The 18,335-nt window shown below is 43.4% G+C and overlaps 1 long non-coding RNA gene across 2 annotated transcripts in view; it reads right to left on the bottom strand.

Annotated features, from left to right (window-relative positions):
* Positions 1 to 6,538: 6,538 nt before the first annotated feature.
* Positions 6,539 to 18,335, bottom strand: part of LOC112073215 (uncharacterized) — a 21,641-nt gene continuing 9,844 nt past the window's right edge. The window contains exons 1-6 of one of the 2 annotated variants that reach the window (XR_002894484.2): positions 10,869 to 11,078; positions 9,225 to 9,545; positions 8,553 to 8,831; positions 8,288 to 8,412; positions 7,790 to 7,860; positions 6,539 to 6,910 (exon numbers count right to left, since the gene is read on the bottom strand). This is a non-coding gene — a long non-coding RNA (uncharacterized lncRNA). Of the gene's footprint in view, positions 6,911 to 7,789; positions 7,861 to 8,287; positions 8,413 to 8,552; positions 8,832 to 9,224; positions 9,546 to 10,868; positions 11,079 to 18,335 lie in introns of those variants that run through there. The other variant, XR_011476490.1, reaches the window with a different exon arrangement.

Below are 18,335 nucleotides of genomic sequence, written 5' to 3'. Positions count from 1 at the left end.
ATCTGGCTGCTCATGGCTGGCTGACGGATCTGGCTGCTCATGGCGCTGGGGCCTGGAGATCCTGTTGTTGGCGGCTCTGGAGATCCTGTCTGGTTGGCGGCTCTGGCAGATCCTGTCTGGTTGGCGGCTCTGGCAGATCCTGTCTGGTTTTGGGGGCCTCTGGCAGATCCTGTCTGGTTGGGGCTCTGCAGATCCTGTCGGTTGCGGCTCTGGCAGATCCCGACTGACGAACGGTCTAAGCGGCTCCTGACTGATGAACGGCTCTGACGGCTCGGGACAGACGGGCGGCTCTAACGGCTCGGGACAGACGATGGCTCAGATGGGCTGGGGAGACGGATGGCTCAGATGGCGCTGGGGAGACGGATGGCTCAGATGGGCTGGGGAGACGGATGGCTCCGATGGCGCTTGGCAGACGCCAGCTCTGACGGCGTTGGCAGACGGACAGTTCAGACCGCGTTGGGCAAACGTGCAGTTCAGGCGCCGCTGGCAGACGGGCAGTTCAGGCACCGCTGGGCAGACGGACAGACTCTGGCCGGCTGAGACGCACTATTAGGCCTGATGCGTGGTGCCGGAACTGGAGGTACCGGGCTGAGGGCACGCACCTCAGGGCGAGTGCGGGGAGAAGGAACAGTGCGTACAGGGCTCTGGAGACGCACAGGAGGCTTGGTGCGTGGTGCGGAACTGGAGGCACTGGGCTGGAGACACGCACCATAGGGAGAGTGCGTGGAGGAGGAACAGGGCTCTGGAGATGCACTGGAAGCCTGGTGCGTGGTGTAGGCACTGGTGGTACTGGGTTGGGGCGGGAAGGTGGCGCCGGATATACCGGACCGTGAAGGAGGACACGCGCTCTTGAGCACCGAGCCTCCCCAACCTTACCAGGTTGAATGGTCCCCGTAGCCCTGCCAGTGCGGCGAGGTGGAATAGCCCGCACTGGGCTATGCAGGCGAACCGGGAACACCACCTGTAAGGCTGGTGCCATGTACGCCATGGCACCCGGCTCGATGCACCCGGCTCGATGCCCAACCTAGCCCTACCAGTGCGGCAAGGTGGAATAGCCCGCACTGGGCTAAGCACGCGTACTGGGGACACCGTGCGCTCCACCGCATAACACGGTGTCTGACCAGTACAACGCCCTCTCACTCCACGGTAAGCCCGGGGAGTTGGCTCAGGTATCCAACCCGGCTTCGCCACACTCCCCTTTAGCCTCCCCCAAGAAATTTTGGGGTGAGCCTCTCGGGTTTCCGTGCTAGCCGTGTACCCTCATAACGCCAGTTCCTCTCTCCAGTTACCTCCAGCTGTTCCCATGGGAGGTGATCCTTTCCAACCTTAGCCCAGGGTCCTTCTCCATTGAATATTTGCTCCCAAGACCATTCCTCCTGTGTCCAGTAGTCCTGTGTACTGGGCCGCTGCTGCTGCTGTCGCTGCTGCCCGTTGCTACGCTGCTTGGTCCTGGTTTGGTGGGTGTTTCTGTAACGGTTTTCTTCCAGTTGAAGGAGAGGACCAAAATGCAGCGCGGTTAGTGTTCAACATGTTTAATATAAATACAAGTGAACACTACAACCAACAAACAAAATAACAAACCGTGAAAACCGAGACAGACCTATCTGGTGCAGAACACAGACACAGAGACAGGAAACAAACACCCACAAAATCCCAACACAAAACAACCCTCCTATATATGATTCTCAATCAGGGACAACGATTACCATCTGCCTCTGATTGAGAACCATATTAGGCTGGACATAGAAACAGACAAACTAGACACACAACATAGAATTCCCACCCAGCTCACGTCCTGACCAACACTAAACAAGCAAAACACATAATAACTCTGGTCAGGACGTTACACGGTGGCAGCTAGTAGGCCGGCGACGACGACCGCCGAGCGCTGCCCGAACAGGAAGAGGAACCATCTTCGGCGGGATTCGTGACACAAATAATAAGATCATGAACGTAACGTTAGCTAGCAGCCAGCTAATGTTAGCTAGATAACTAACAGTACACTTTAACTTGAAAGTAAAAATGTGAAATGTGTAATATCTGAAAATGTAGCTAGATAGACTATCTTACCCATGTACATCAAGGATGGATGCCTCTCCCTGTCACAGATGCCATGGTTTCCCTTAGTTTGAAGATGTAATCCGGAGACAGGTGTTTTCTCTATCTCTTTAGCTATCATACTTAGATATCAATCCACTGATTTCAAAACTCGGCTTCTGGAGAGCAACACTTATGCAGTTCTACTACCCAATACATTTTTTAAAAGTCACATTAGATAGGATTACCTACACACTGACCAGCTAAAATAGACAGAAGCCTGCTATATGGCAGACAAATCCGAACTCATCTCTCGGCATGTCCAGCCCACTCATTATCTCAGCCAATCATGGCTAGTGGGAAGGTTGATGACTTTTTCTGTGGTTTAACCAACAAGGCTCATTATTTAACAATTGTTTAACAATTGTATTAGTATTCGTATTTACAGATGGCATACAGGTTTGTTATTAAGGCACATGAAAGTTCACATGTTCCAGAAGGCATTTCTGCTAAAAAATGCATTTTGATAAAAAAAAAAAAATATCCTGTGAAGTCGTGACTTGAAACATACACCTAGTTTCCTGAATCAGGTCACACATGATGTTAATGCTCTTTTAGTAAAAGAGCTGTTTGAAAAGACTGACATTTCAGCTTGTTTTGGTGGGATGGAGTTTTGGCCTGCCTGGTAAATTATTTAATTGACCAATAAGAAATAGAATCCCAAACCTCTGCCAATAAGAGCTGATTTTCAGTTTTCCCTTCCCCACTAAGACCACTACCACATAGTCCTAGAATTTTTTTTGCTTGAGACATTGCTCTTTGCAAATAATCTATTTTTGTTAATTTGTAACCAATCTCAGTAAGGTACCTAATTGTTACCCAGAAATGATTTGATATTGAGATAAAAATGGCTGCATTAATACTTTAAGAGAAATCCCATGCAGGCTTGTTTACAATTTTGAACACTAGAATGTGAGATGTAATCTAGATCTCCATAAGGCTGATAGAAATCCTCATTATTTAGTTAGAAAATTTTCAATTTGAGCATTATTTTTATATATAGCCTACACTTTCTCGTTCTGAACATCTTAGACGAGTTGGACAGGTGTGGCTTCATGACAAGATCACAAGAGCAGCTGCTTACCAATGTGACAGCTCCAACGCAGTTCCACCTCAGACACTGCCAAAACCATGGTATCTAACAAGACTGAATCGCTTTATGATCTGATGATATTCCTGAAAAAATAAACCTTCCCCATTAGTATGAGAAAACACTCAGAAGTAAGATCAGTGTTTTTCCCTGCAGCTGTATGTCTGCACTTTCTCATGAGCTGTATGTTATGAACTAAGCTGCGGTATTTGTGTATAAAGATATAAACTCAGCAAAAAAAAGAAACGTCCCATTTTCAGGACCCTGTCTTTCAAAGATAATTCGTAAAAATCCAAATTACTTCACAGATCTTCATTGTAAAGGGTTTAAACACTGTTTCCCATGCTTGTTCAATGAACCATTAATGAACATGCACCTGTGGAACGGTCATTAAGACACTAACAGCTTACAGACGGTAGGAAATTAAGGTCACAGTTATGAAACCGTAGGACACTAAAGAGGCCTTTCTACTGACTCTGAAAAACACAAAAAGAAAGATGCCCAGGTTCCCTGCTCATCTGCGTGAACGTGCCTTAGGCATGCTGTAAGGTGGCATGAGGACTGCAGATGTGGCCAGGGTAATGAATTGCAATGTCTGTTCTGTGAGACCCGTAAGACAGCGCTACAGGGAGACAGGACGGACTACTGATCGTCCTCGCAGTGGCAGACCACGTGTAACAACACCTGCACAGGATCGGTACATCCGAACATCACACCTGCGGGACAGGTACAGGATGGCAACAACAACTGCCCAAGTTACACCAAGAACGCACAATTCCTCCATCAGTGCTCAGACTGTCTGCAATAGGCTGATAGAGGCTGGACTGAGGGCTTGTAGGCCAGTTGTAAGGCAGGTCCTCACCAGACATCACCGCCAACAACGTCGCCTATGGGCACAAAGCCACTGTCGCTGGACCAGACAGGACTGGCAAAAAGTGCTCATCACTGACGAGTCGCGGTTTTGTCTCACCAGGAGTGATGGCCGGATTCGCGTTTATCATCGAAGGAATGAGCGTTACACCGAGTCCTGTACTCTGGAGCGGGATCGATTTGGAGGTGGAGTCATGGTCTGGTGCGGTGTGTCACAGCATCATCGGACTCAGCTTGTTGTCATTGCAGGCAATCTCAACGCTGTGCGTTACAGGGAAGACATCCTCCTCCCTCATGTGATACCCTTCCTGCAGGCTCATCCTGACATGACCCTCCAGCATGACAATGCCACCAGCCATACTGCTCGTTCTGTGTGTGATTTCCTGCAAGACAGGAATGTCAGTGTTCTGCCATGGCCAGCGAAGAGCCCGGATGTCAATCCCATTGAGCACGTCTGGGACCTGTTGGATCGGAGGGTGAGGGCTAGGGTCATCCCCCCAGAAATGTCTGGTAACTTGCAGGTGCCTTGGCGGAAGAGTGGGGTAACATCTCACAGCAAGAATTTGCAAATCTGGTGCAGTCCATGAAGAGGAGATGCACTGCAGTACTTAATGCAGCTGGTGGCCATACCAGATACTGACTGTTACTTTTGACCCCCCCTTTGTTCAGGGACACATTATCCCATTTCTGTTAGTCACATGTCTGTGGGACTTGTTCAGTTTATGTCTCAGTTGTTGAATCTTGTTAGGTTCATACAAATATTTACAGCAGTTGACAGTTGACAGTGAGAGGACGTTTATTTTTTTGCTGATTTTATGTTCCCCACCATTTAGGATGATACATTACTTTCTGTTAGGTTACATGAATGGAATAGCGTGTGTACATTATCACACGAAATAGAGGAAGCTATCATAGTTCCTCTGAATCGGATGATGTAACTTATCATACATTTTGGAGGATGTACAGTGCATTCGGAAAGTATTCAGACCCCTTGACTTTTTCCAAATGTTGTTATGTTACAGCCTTATTTTAGAATTGATTTAAAAAATATATATCTACAAACAATACCCCACAATGACAAAGCAAAAATAAGTTTAGACATTTTTGCAAATGTAAAAAAATAGAAATATCACAAGTATTCGGACCCTTTACTCAGTACTTTGTTGAAGCACCTTTGGCAGCGATTGAAGCCCCGAGTCTTCTTGGTTATGATGCTACAAGCTTGGCACACCTGTATTTGGGGAGTTTCTCCCATTTCTTCTACAGATCCTCTCAAGCTCTGTCAAGTTGAATGGGGAGCGTCACTGCACAGCTATTTTCAGATGTTTCCAGAGATCGGGTTCAAGTCCGGGCTCTGGCTGGGTCACTCAAGGACAGTCAGAGACTTGTACTGAAGACACTCCTGCATTGTCTTGGTTGTGTGCTCGTTGTCCTGATGGAAGGTGAATCTTTTCCCCAGTCTGAGGTCCTGAGCGCTCAGGAGCAGGTTTTCATCAAGGATCTCTTTGTACTCTTTGTACATCTTTCCCTCAATCCTGACTAGTTTCTCAGTCTCCTCTGCTGAAAAACATCCCCACATCATGATGCTGCCACAACCATGCTTCACGGTATGGATGGTGCCAGGTTTCCTCGGTATTCAGGCCAAAGAGTTCGATCTTGTTTCTCAAGGTCTGAGAGTCCTTTAGGTGCCTTTTGTCAAACTCCAAGCGGGCTTCATGTGCCTTTTACTGAGGAGTGGCTTCGGTCTGGCCACTCTGCCATAAAGGCCTGATTGGTGTAGTGCTGCATAGATGGTTGCCCTTCTGGAAGTTTCTCCCATCTCCACAGAGGAATTCTGGAGCTCGGTCAGAGTGACCACGGGTTCTTGGTCACCTCCCTGACCAAGGCCCTTCTCCCCCAATTGCTCAGTTTGGCTGGTCAGCCATTCTTAGGAAGAGTCTTGGTGATTCCAAACTTCTTCCACTAAAGAATGAGAGAGGGCCCTGTGATCTTGGGGACCTTCAATGTTGCAGAAATGTTTTGGTACCCTTCCCCTGAGCTGTGCCTCAACACAATCCTGTCTCTGAGCTCTGTGGATAATTCCTTCGACCTCATGGCTTGGTTTTTGTTCTGACATGCACTGTCAACTGTGAGACCTTATATAGACAGGTGTGTTCTTTTCCAAATCATGTCCAATCAATTGAATTTACCACAGGTGGACTCCAATCAAGTTGTAGAAATGTCTGAAGGATGATCAATGAAAACAGGATGCACCCGAGCTCAATTTTAAGTCTCATAGCAAAAGGTCTGATATTTAGATAAAGAATTTAAATGTAAAAAAACGTGTTTTCACTTAGTCATTATGGGTTATTGTTTGTAGATTGATGAGGAAAACATGTACATTAATCCATTTTAAAATGAGGCTGTAATGTAACAAAATGTGGAAAAGGGGAAGGGGTCTGAATACTTACTACAAAAAGCATCTAGACATTATCTCACATTTATTTTAGACTAACATTCAGTTTCAATAGCGGAAATTTGTATACTATAAAAGATACAGGAGAGGCACCTACATTTAAACAACAGAACAGACAGAACTGAAAAGAAGCTTCTGACCAGCAGTATTATAACAGCAGTATAACGAACTAATATTTACTATAATTTTGTCTCAAAGTCCACTGTAAGATGTAATGCCTTCTCTTGGATGTGAATGATCATGTCACCCTCTCAGTAACTTGCTGTTCTCTTTCTCCTTCATGCTGTGTTAACATCCTCGCTGACAGCCATGTGATGTAACTGGAGTGTATAATAAACTAATGTCAGGTTAGGGTTGTCTCTAAGCAGATCCAGCTCTGGTATACCTCTTCGCTCCTCCTAGACAGGGAGAGGGAAAGAGGTAGGGAGGGAAGGATTGGGAGGAACAAGGAAAGAGGGGCAGAGACGTGGGGAAGAAAAGGTGTAGCAAAAAGGTTTAAGAAAAAGTATGTGTTTCGTTATTAGATACTTTGTACCAGAGGAAGGAAACAAGACATGTCTGATGCTCTCTTGTCTATTCTCATTGTTCTGCATTATGTACCTCAACAGTCAACACATCTAGAACATTCCTAAATCTAGTGGGAGGAACAATGAAGCCAAGCTTAAAAGTCCACTGACTTGACAAATACTGTTAAAGACACAGGAAAATCAAAGGCATTACTACACTGAACAAAAATATGAATGCAACATGCAACAATTTCAAAGATTTTACTGAATTACAGTTTATATAAGGACATCAGTCAATTGAAATTAATCCAATAGGCTCCAATCTATGGATTTCTCATGACTGGGCAAGGGCGCAGCAATGGGTAGGCCAGAGAGGGCATAGGTCCACCCACTTGGGAGCCAGGCACAACCCTCCCACCCCTCCCAGATGACCTGCATGTGAAGAAGCCTGATGTGGTGGTCCTGGCTGGTATGGTTACATGTGGTCTGCAGTTGTGAGGCTGGTTGAATGGGTAGGTGTGTCCAAACGTTTGACTGGTACTGTATGTACAATATGCAGTGTGGCTTCTCATTGTGCAACCCAACCATATCATATGGGCAAAACTGGTTGCAGTGACATCAGGCCAGTTATCAAACTCAAGTGATCTGTGCAACTCAAGACCACATTAACCCACTGGCACAGAGCTGAAGCCTACAGTTGTAGCCATGAGGGCTGCCAAAGCTGCTGTATTACATCTCCTATGTTTATCAGCCTGTAGCATTATTACTAACCTGGTTTTCTGTTGGTTTAATGTGAGTTATCTCTGCATAGTGAATGTCATCTTGCTCTCTTCTGGGTGAATCTATAAAGGCAAATAAAGGAAATTAAATATACAGTGTGGGTGGGAGTAACTGACAGATATGCACAAATGCTCATCCCCAAGACAGGTTCTACAAACACTAAGGACTCATGTTACCATGGGTGCCTGTGTCTGTACTAGCAGTGATTTTGGCACCAGAGAACCTATAAAGTAAATATTGTCAGAGTGTGCTTGTGTGTATGTGCCTTCTGCTTTTTCAACATTTAGAGAAGTGGTCTGAGATAATGCAATTGTCTGACCAAGCAGAGGAAGTGTGGAAGATACGCCACTTCATTTGACCTGCATCCGTTGTTCAGGCAAACATTTCCTACATTTCTAAAACACGTTCCTTGATAATTAAAAAAGGTTGTGCACAACATGTTTTGACTTTGACAAGGAGAATAACCTCACCCCGTTAAAAGATTAATACCTGTATGTGAGTGTCCATTTATCCTGTTCTCCTCTTAAGATATATTGCAAGTCCAACAAGTCCTGAGGCAACCAAAACGCAGATTACAGCAATAATAAGACAACCTTGAGTCCTCTCATCACCATCTAAAGTAAAACGAAAGAAAACAATATTTTAATTAAAACAGTGTTTCATAAAATGAGCTCTACCATACTTATTGTTTCATATAGAAGTTGGTATTGTCTGGATATCTGCAATGTAACATTGCTCCTGTACATGTTTTTACCTGRCACCTTGGAGGGATCACTCTCTATACAGGAATGTGGAACAACAGCATTCTCCTTGCTGACTGGGTTGGCAGCCTCACATCTGTAAGAGTCTATGTTCTGTACATCCACCTTGAGAGGTAGAGAGAGGGTGATGTTGTGGTCAGGGCTGCTGCTCTGGTTGAGTATCTCCCCTCCTCTGTACCAGGACAGGGTCACCTCTCTCCCGTTCTCCACAGAACACACCACTGTACAGGAGCTGTTGTCATTGACCGTCACCTGAGGTTTGGACAGAACATCTGGAAGGCAAAATGAAATATGAATTAGTGAAATGGAATTTCTTTAAAAGTGGCAAAGAGCAGTTACATCATTTTTTGGACTTATAAATTAATGATATGGAATCATTGAGTCTTGATGAATACAACTTAACGCCACATCAGCTTGATTTACCTCAGTGTTTGTAAACAAAGAAATTGCAAACAAATTCTATATGGTCTCATAACATGGTTAAAACTATTCTTGTTATATGGCTGATCAGGCCTTGCATCCATAGCTCTATGAGTTTGGGAGTGGTTACATTTCTCCAGGCCCTCAGCTTTTTAACCAAACCAATAAAGCGACCGCTTTAGTATTGTTTCTACTGCTGATTGCAGCTTTAATGATTTTGTAACTTACAGCACACACACACTCACAGTACACAGTCAGCTGAAATGTATGTGTCATCTTCTCTTCAGCATCTGCATTCTCCACAGTGTAAACCCCAGAATCATCTATTTGTAGGTCTATCAAAGTGAAGACTCCAGTAACATTGTTCCAGTGAAGGCGGTATTTAAATCTGTTCTCAAGGTTTGTATTACTTTGTTTACCAGGGTACACCTGTGCAATATTGCCAAGGTCTCCATAAAGTAAATTGCCAGATGTCAACACCCTCTCTGGAAAAGAGAGAAAAGTTCCCACGATGCCTTTCACCTGCCAAATCTCTGGCTGTTCTGAATGCTGGGCTGAGCAGAGTACTGTGGAGAGAAAGAGACACCCACCATCAAAGCATTGACTTAAATATCATAGTTCGCTAACATACTGTAGCAACTTAGTTTCTCGATTGCTTGAGAATGTCCAAACAGAAGTCACTTTTCCTAAAAAAATGTACATGCAGCCCCAAGCTGAAACACGTTTGTAACGTAGACACAGGGAGTCCGGAAGATAGTGCAGTTAGTTTAACAAAGCACATGGAACAATACAAAAAGAGAAGCTTAAAAATATGGAAACATGAACAATATTGCCTGGTGAGTGATGACAACAGAGTGCTATATACAGGGGAAGTAGTCAGGGAGGTGATGAAGTCCAGGTGTGTCTAATGAGGCGCAGGTGTGCGTAARGAGTTGCCAGGACCGGTGYTTAGTATTCCYGCGCAGGAGTAGACATGACAACGCTGGCCAAAATGTAATTTGCAATAATGCATTAAGACCAGCGGCAGTATTAGCATGTAAATCTTGGTGGGGCAAAAAATGTGATGCATGCCAGCAAAGACACTACTGTACACAACACATTAATGGCAACAAGTGGTACCCACAAACTATTAGGGGCTACATAAAGCTGTCCCAACAGCAGAGTTCTCTCACCATGGATTGAATCTTTACCATTGTTACACCTGGCTATCAGCGAAACAATTAAGCCTGGTTTACTGCCTTTTTAAAAACATAGCTGGTATGGCTAACTTCCTTAAACAAATATGGTTTCTATTGACAATTGAGATGTACAAACTACGACATAAGGGAACGATAATGGATAAGAGGCATTCCATAATTTCAATAGACAAAGAGCGAGCGACAACGGACTTTGTCAATATAACTGTTTAGCACTTTTGAAATGTACAGCAACAATTCCTAACAATGGGCTGCTCTTACAGTATTTTCCCTGTACACCAAGTAAGAACTGTAGGATAAATAAAGGGGCATAGAAAGACAACATCCTACAATATTAGATTGACATTAGATTCTCAAAAACAGGTTACATGTGTAGTACCACCGGTCAGAACAGTAACCTTAAGCAAAATTAAAGGTGAAAATAGACCAAATTATTAGGGTGAAGCACATGGGCTACTAACACCTTACTACACTTAGTATTACTTTATGTATACTCTAGCCATCTCCCTTGCATATTACAATTTATGCAGCAGCATACAAGACATTTTTGGACTCCTTGGCTTGTGATGTGCTCACTAAAACATGAATGTGGCACGGTGGTTTCGTCATCAGTCTGGCATTCTCTGGATTTATGGTGGGAACTCAGGAAAAAAAAAATACCAGCCACTCCATTGAATAGTAGGCTAATGTTACCGGTTGCTTTGCACTGCACCACTGATTCCTTCCAAACGACTCATTGTATAAGGGCACAGGGTGAAACCGATGTAGACACGGGAGGCAGATGGTTCGAGTCTGATATTTACTATAATCAAAGGGCAGGCCAGAGAATGGTCACGGACAGGCAAAATATCATAACGAGGTACAGAGTGGCAGGCAGGCTCAGAGTCATGGCAGGCAGCAGGCTCAGAGTCAAGGCAGCAGGTCAGAGTCAAGGCAGGCAAGCAGGCAGGCTCAGAGTCAAGGCAGGCAAGCAGGCAGGCTCAGAGTCAAGGCAGGCAAGCAGGCAGGCTCAGAGTCAAGGCAGGCAAGCAGGCAGGCTCAGAGTCAAGGGTCAAAACCGGGAGGACTAGCAAAAGAGCGATAAGAAAAAAAAGCAGGCGCAAAGAAAAACACTCTGGTTGAAAGACAAACTGGCAACAGACAAACAGGGAACATTGGAATAAATACCCAAGGACTAATGGGGAAAATGGGTGACACCTTGAGGTGGTAGGAGACAATCACAAGTGACACATTGTTGAATTTGTGATTTCCAAGTTGTTGTGTAATCTTTATGTCCAATGGCCGATGAGCACCGATACGTTTTTCCTATTATTTATCTTCATTATTTCTCTTCATATGACAATATTTAAAAAGGATTTGCCAGTAGATTGTCTACTTGATTTATGATTATGACTGCTAGCTAAGATTTTGAAAGTAAGATGTTGACATGATCAGTCCAATCCAAGCTACTGTAGATATAACTTGATTTGACGTCATTTTATCTGTGACCAATGACCTTGAGCCTTCTGGAAGGGCACTTCTAATCTAAGTCTATGGCAGGACCCAAATGGCTCACATTCTTGATGTCTACCCTTACTAAAGGCGGGTGACGTAGTGTCCCCATGAGTGACAGAACACTGAACCAATCGCGGTGCAATTCTGAGCCAATCATGGCCAAATGCTCCTATTTTCTGCTGGCCTGCCCCACCACCAAAGAAAGCACTGAGCTAGGCTGAAACGCATGCATTTTGGAGATGCCTATTTGTACGTGGCTTTATTAACTCAAATATATACATTTTTTACACTGTTTGCAAACTGATGTGACACGTATTAATACAAAAATAAATATATAATTTATTTTCATTTTTTTTAATCGGTATATATATATATATATTTTTTTTTTGCAAAACATATGGGGCTCCCGAATGACGGGTCGCTACTGATTGAGACTCAAAACATGAACTACTTGAAATCAACAACCTCAACATCAAAACGTATTACTTATCTAHTGAAAAGTTCACTCGTTACACAATGGCGCAATACATACTAACTACAACTATCAATATACCCTAACATGGTTAACCCTCTTTTATATTTCTGTGCCATTTGTTGATACTATAATTATACTATGCACCATAAAAGACAACTAAACACATAACAGCATGGGCTGTATTCTTTTTTCCTAAAATAATTTTACCAAAAATGACCAAAGCAGAAAGAATGTCACTCAAGAATATGAATATCCAGACTCAAATACTTTATTTTACTTTTTTCCATGTTGTCCTTTACAAATTCAATGATGCTGTACATTATATACAGAGAATAAAAATAAAATAAACCAAGCAAACAAATCGCTGCAAAAACAAAGACATTTAAAAAAAAGCAACATAAATAGAGTATATACCACATTCATCTCCATTCGTTCTTGTCGATCAGGTCACATGTTTTCATCTATCCACATCACCCTGGATGTTTTCCCTTGCAATGCAGAGAAGAAAAAATATCCTGTGTATCCTTATACCTCTCCTCTTCCTCTTACTTGGTCCATTCTTGCAAACAGCAATTCAGAGGTGGTGACCTCTTTAACGCATGAATAAGGACTGGATTGCTGATTGAACAATTGTGCAAAGAAGCTTTGCATGCGTGTAGACGAGGTTCACATTAATTGGAGTCATTTGTATCAGCTGTGACCAAATGTGTCACGTCCTGACCAAGTTCTTATGTGTTTTGCTTGTTTAGTGTTGGTCAGGACGTGAGCTGGGTGGGAATTCTATGTTGTGTGTCTAGTTTTTGTCTTCTGTGTCCAGCCTAATATGGTTCTCAATCAGAGGCAGCTGTCTATCGTTGTCCCTGATTGAGAATCATATATAGGTGGCTTGTTTGGTGTTGGGGATTGTGGGTGGTTGTTTCCTGTCTCTGTGTTTGTGGGCTGCACCAGATAGGACTGTTATCGGTTTGCCACATTTTGTTATTTTGTTAAGTGTTCACTGTTTATTAGTGTATTTAACATGTTGAGCACTGGCTACGCTGCGTGTTGGTACGATCCCTGCTACACTCTCTCTTCTAGTGAAGAGAGGGAAGGCTGCCGTTACAAAATGTTTTATTTTTGTTTGACCTGATTTACTTTAATTTTGTTTGACCTGATTTACTCAACTGAATTTTGCCCTTTTTTGTTGAGATTTGTGTTTACAGTTTTGCAAAGAATAATACTGTTTTGCTCATTAGGTTATGATGTAGATAATTGTCATTAAAAGTGTCTTAGCAATCGAGAAAAACTGTAAAGGACTGATGTGATATTGACGGATAGGAAAGAAATGACTCATAGGAGAACCATTTTGGGTTCCATGTAGAGCCTCCTGGGGTAAGGGTTCCACATGGAACCCAGAAGGGTTCTACCTGAAACCAAAAATGGTTCTTCTAGACAGCACCTTTTTTTCTAAGAGTGTACACACTGAAATTAAGTTCAAATGGAAATAAAGACTATCTCAGCAGATTCTTCTTCTGCTGTTAATGGCACAATCACTGAAATGCCATCATTGTAAAAAAATCACATTCCTTTATTACTTTCTTTTTTTGTATCTTCATTTTTACAGGGAAATCTTATTGAAACCAAAACCTATTTTGCAAGAGAGCCCTGCATGTACACAAATTATACAAAATGTACAACCTGAAGGCACAAAAGTGCCTTTTCAACCTCAGGAGGCTGAAAGAATTTGGCTTGTCACCGAAAASCCTCACTAACTTTTACAGGTTCACAATTTTGAGCATCCTGTTGGGCTGTATCACCGACTGGTACGGCAACTGCACCGCCCACAACCGCAGGGCTCTCCAGAGGGTGGTGCGGTCTGCACAACGCATCACTGGGGGCAAARTACCTGCCCTCCAGGACACCTGATGTCACAGGAAGGCAAAAAAGATCATCAAGGACAATAACCAACRGAGCCACTGCCTGTTCACCCTGCTTCCATACAGAAGGTGAGGTCAGTACAGGTGCATCAAAGCTGGGACAGACAAACTTGATGATTGAGTTGGAGGTGTGCATGGAGTACAGGAGAGGGCTCAGAACGCACCCTTGTGGAGCCCCAGTGTTGAGGATCAGCGGGGTGGAGATATTACCTACTCTCACCACCTGGGGGTGGCCCGTCAGGAAGTCCAGTACCCAGTTGCACAGGGCGGGGTCGAGACCCAGGGTCTTGAGCTTGATGACGAGTTTGGAGGGTACTARGGTGTTAAATGCTGAGCTGTAGTCGATGAACAGCATTCTCACGTAGGTATTCCTCTTGTCCAGATGGGTTAGGGCAGTGTGGAGTGTGGTTGCAATTGCGTCGTCTGTGGACCTATTGGGGCGGTAATCAAATTGGAGTGGGTCCAAGGTGTCAGGTAGGGTGGAGGTGATATGGTCCTTGACTAGTCTCTCAAAGCACTTCATGATGACGGAAGTGAGTGCTACACGCTTGTAGTCGTTTAGCTCAGTTACCTTAGCTTTCTTGGGAAGGAACAGTGGTGGCCCTCTTGAAGCATGAGGGGACAGCAGACTGGGATAAGGATTGATTGAATATGTCCGTAAAAACACACCAGCCAGCTGGTCTGCGCATGCTCTGAGGACACGGCTGGGGATGCCATCTGGGCCTGCAGCCTTGCGAGGGTTAACACATTTAAATGTTTTACTCCTGTCGGCTGCATTGAAGGAGAGTCTGCAGGTTTTGGTAGCGGGCCGTGTCAGTGGCACTGTATTGCCACTTTAATAAATGGAACACTAGTTCCATTACTTTAGATATTACCTGTTAGATACTGCTGTACTGTCAAATCTAGAAGCATAAGCATTTTGCTACACTCGCAATAACATCTGCTAACCATGTGTATGTGACCAACACAATTTGATTTTAATTAAAGGTATACAAAGGCACCAGAGCATCATGGCGCAAATTTATTTTATGCAGATTTACCTAATTCTGTAGTGATCAATGGGACATCTATGGGACATCAGGATACGTAACTTATAGATAAGGGCAGGAAAGGGTGCTCTCGAGCGGCTAGATGTTCTTCTGCTTCTTGTGATGTATTGTTGTCTCTACCTTCTTGCCCTTTGTGCTGTTGTCTGTGCCCAATTGTTTGTACCATGTTTTGTGCTGCTACATGTTGTGTTGCTACCATATTGTTGTCATGTTCTGTTGCTACTATGCTATGTGGTTGTCTTAGGTCTCTCTTTATTTAGTGTTGTGGTATCTCTTGTTATGATGTGTGTTTTGTCCTATATTTGTATTTTTGTAAAAAAAAAAATATCCCAGCCCCAGTCCTGGCAAGAGGCCTTTTGCCTTCTAGTACTGTAGGCCGTCATTGTAAATAAGATTTCTTCTTAACTGACTTGCCTAGTTAAATAAAGGTTAAATAAAAATTGCATCGAGAGTTAGCCATCCCTGTGATCGGTCTGGTAACTCGTATGTCTGTAATTGAACAATGAGGTAAGGTATGACAGAAGTTTGCACAAGAGGGTTTATAAACAAAAGAGAGAGCAGTGTATTGATCTACAAGACTTAGGAGAGGGTCAGCCTACTTTCTGATATGGAATGCAATGTTTGTAATGAACCCGTCACCCGTAATAAAGCGAAGTGTGCTATTCTAAACTGCATCTAATGGTTTCAGTGTAGTGGTAGTTGCATTCATATAAACGGTGTCACCGTAGTCTAGTACTCGCAGGAAAGTTGACTGAATTATCTGCTTTCTGCTGTTCAAGGAGAGGCATGATCTATTACAAAAAAGAAGCCCATTTTTTTTCTCAACTTCTTAACTAACTCATCCATATGCTTTTTAAAATATAACATGTTGGCAATACAGATGCCCAGATATTTAAAAAATCCAGAAAATCACATTGTAGGATTTTTATGAATTTATTTACAAATTATGGTGGAAAATAAGTATTTGGTCAATAACAAAAGTTTCTCAATACTTTGTTATATACCCTTTGTTGGCAATGACAGAGGTCAAACGTTTTCTGTAGGTCTTCACAAGGTTTTCACACATGTTGCTGGTATTATGGCCCATTCCTCCATGCAGATCTCCTCTAGAGCAGTGATGTTTTGGGGCTGTTGCTGGGCAAACGGACTTTCAACTCCCTCCAAAGATTTTCTATGGGGCTGAGATCTGGAGACTGGCTAGGCCACTCCAGGACCTTGAAATGCTTCTTACGAAGCCACTCCTTCGTTGCCCGGCGCGTGTGTGTTTGGGATCATTGTCATGCTGAAAGACCCAGCCACGTTTCATCTTCAATGCCCTTGCTGATGGAAGGAGGTTTTCACTCAAAATCTCACGATCTTGGCCCATTCATTCTTTCCTTTACACGGATCAGTCGTCCTGGTCCCTTTGCAGAAAAACAGCCCCAAAGCATGATGTTTCCACCCCCATGCTTCACAGTAGGTATGGTGTTCTTTGGATGCAACTCAGCATTCTTTGTCTTCCAAACACGACGAGTTGAGTTTTTACCAAAAAGTTATATTTTGGTTTCATCTGACCATATGATTCTCCCAATCTTCTTCTGGATCATCCAAATGCTCTCTAGCAAACTTCAGACGGGCCTGGACATGTACTGGCTTAAGCAGGGGACACGTCTGGCACTGCAGGATTTGAGTCCCTGGCGGGCGTGTGTTACTGATGGTAGGCTTTGTTACTTTGGTCCCAGCTCTCTGCAGGTCATTCACTAGGTCCCCCGTGTGGTTCTGGGATTTTTGCTCACCGTTCTTGTGATCATTTTGACCCCACGGGGTGAGATCTTGCGTGGAGCCCAGATCGAGGGAGATTATCAGTGGTCTTGTATGTCTTCCATTTCCTAATAATTGCTCCCACAGTTGATTTCTTCAAACCAAGCTGCTTACCTATTGCAGATTCAGTCTCTCCAGCCTGGTGCAGGTCTACAATTTGTTTCTGGTGTCTTTGACAGCTCTTTGGTCTTGGCCATAGTGGAGTTTGGATTGTGACTGTTTGAGGTTGTGGACAGGTGTCTTTTATACTGATAACAGGTGCCATTAATACAGGTAACGAGTGGAGGACAGAGGAGCCTCTAAAAGAAGAAGTTACAGGTCTGTGAGAGCCAGAAATCTTGCTTGTTTGTAGGTGACCAAATATTATTTTCCACCATAATTTGCAAATAAATTCAATAAAAATCCTACAATGTGATTTTCTGGATTTTTTTTTCTCATTTTGTCTGTCATGGTTGAAGTTACAGGCCTCTCTCATCTTTTTAAGTGGGAGAACTTGCACAATTGGTGGCTGACTAAATACGTTTTTGCCCCACTGTATATCATAAGATACATTTTTAGGTGAATTGGAAAACATCATGAACTTGGTTTTAAATTCATAAAGTGTTCATTTCAGTTCAACAAAGGCAAATTGCAGCTCTGAAAAAGTATGGTTAACAGTGGGGGCAATAGCTTACACAAAAGTGTCATCTGCATACAGGCGTATGTTAATTTTTTTTGCAGATAGACCAATATTATTTACATAAACAGTAAAAATGACAGAATCTAAAATCAACCCGTGGGACACCTTTCGTAATATCAAGGAAACACGATTTAACAATATCAGACAACACTATTTCCTATCTGTCAGGAGATTATAAACCAGAGCAGCAGGAAAATGTATGGTGAGACAGCATGCACAGTAGTTTTCAATCTGGTGTGGCGGCGCCGACATCGATTGCGTCTATACATACAGTTGAAGTCGGAAGTTTACATACACCTTAGCCAAATACATTTCATCTCAGTTTTTCACAATTCCTGACATTTAATCCTAGTAAGAATTCCCTGTCTTAGGTCAGTTAGGATCACCACTTTATTTTAAGAATGTGAAATGTCAGAATAATAGTTGAGATAATTATTTATTTCAGCTTTTATTTCTTTCATCACATTCCCAGTGAGTCAGAAGTTTATATACACTCATGTAGTATTTGGTAGCATTGCCTTTATATTGTTTAACTTGGGTCAAACATTTGGGGTAGCCGTCCACAAGCTTCCCACAATAAGTTGGGTGAATTTTGGCCCATTCCTCCTGACAGAGCTGGTGTAACTGAATTAGGTTTGTAGGCCTCCTTGCTCGCACATGTTTTTTCAGTTCTGCCCACAAATGTTCTATAGGTTTGAGGTCAGAGCTTTGTGATGGCCACTCCAATACCTTGACTTCGTTGTCCTT

The sequence above is a fragment of the Salvelinus sp. IW2-2015 genome, unplaced genomic scaffold (genome assembly GCF_002910315.2).
Source record: "Salvelinus sp. IW2-2015 unplaced genomic scaffold, ASM291031v2 Un_scaffold2189, whole genome shotgun sequence".
NCBI classification, from domain to species: domain Eukaryota; kingdom Metazoa; phylum Chordata; class Actinopteri; order Salmoniformes; family Salmonidae; genus Salvelinus; species Salvelinus sp. IW2-2015.
The sequence above is the reverse complement of the archived record's forward strand: the minus strand, read 5'-3'. Positions and strand labels throughout refer to the sequence as shown.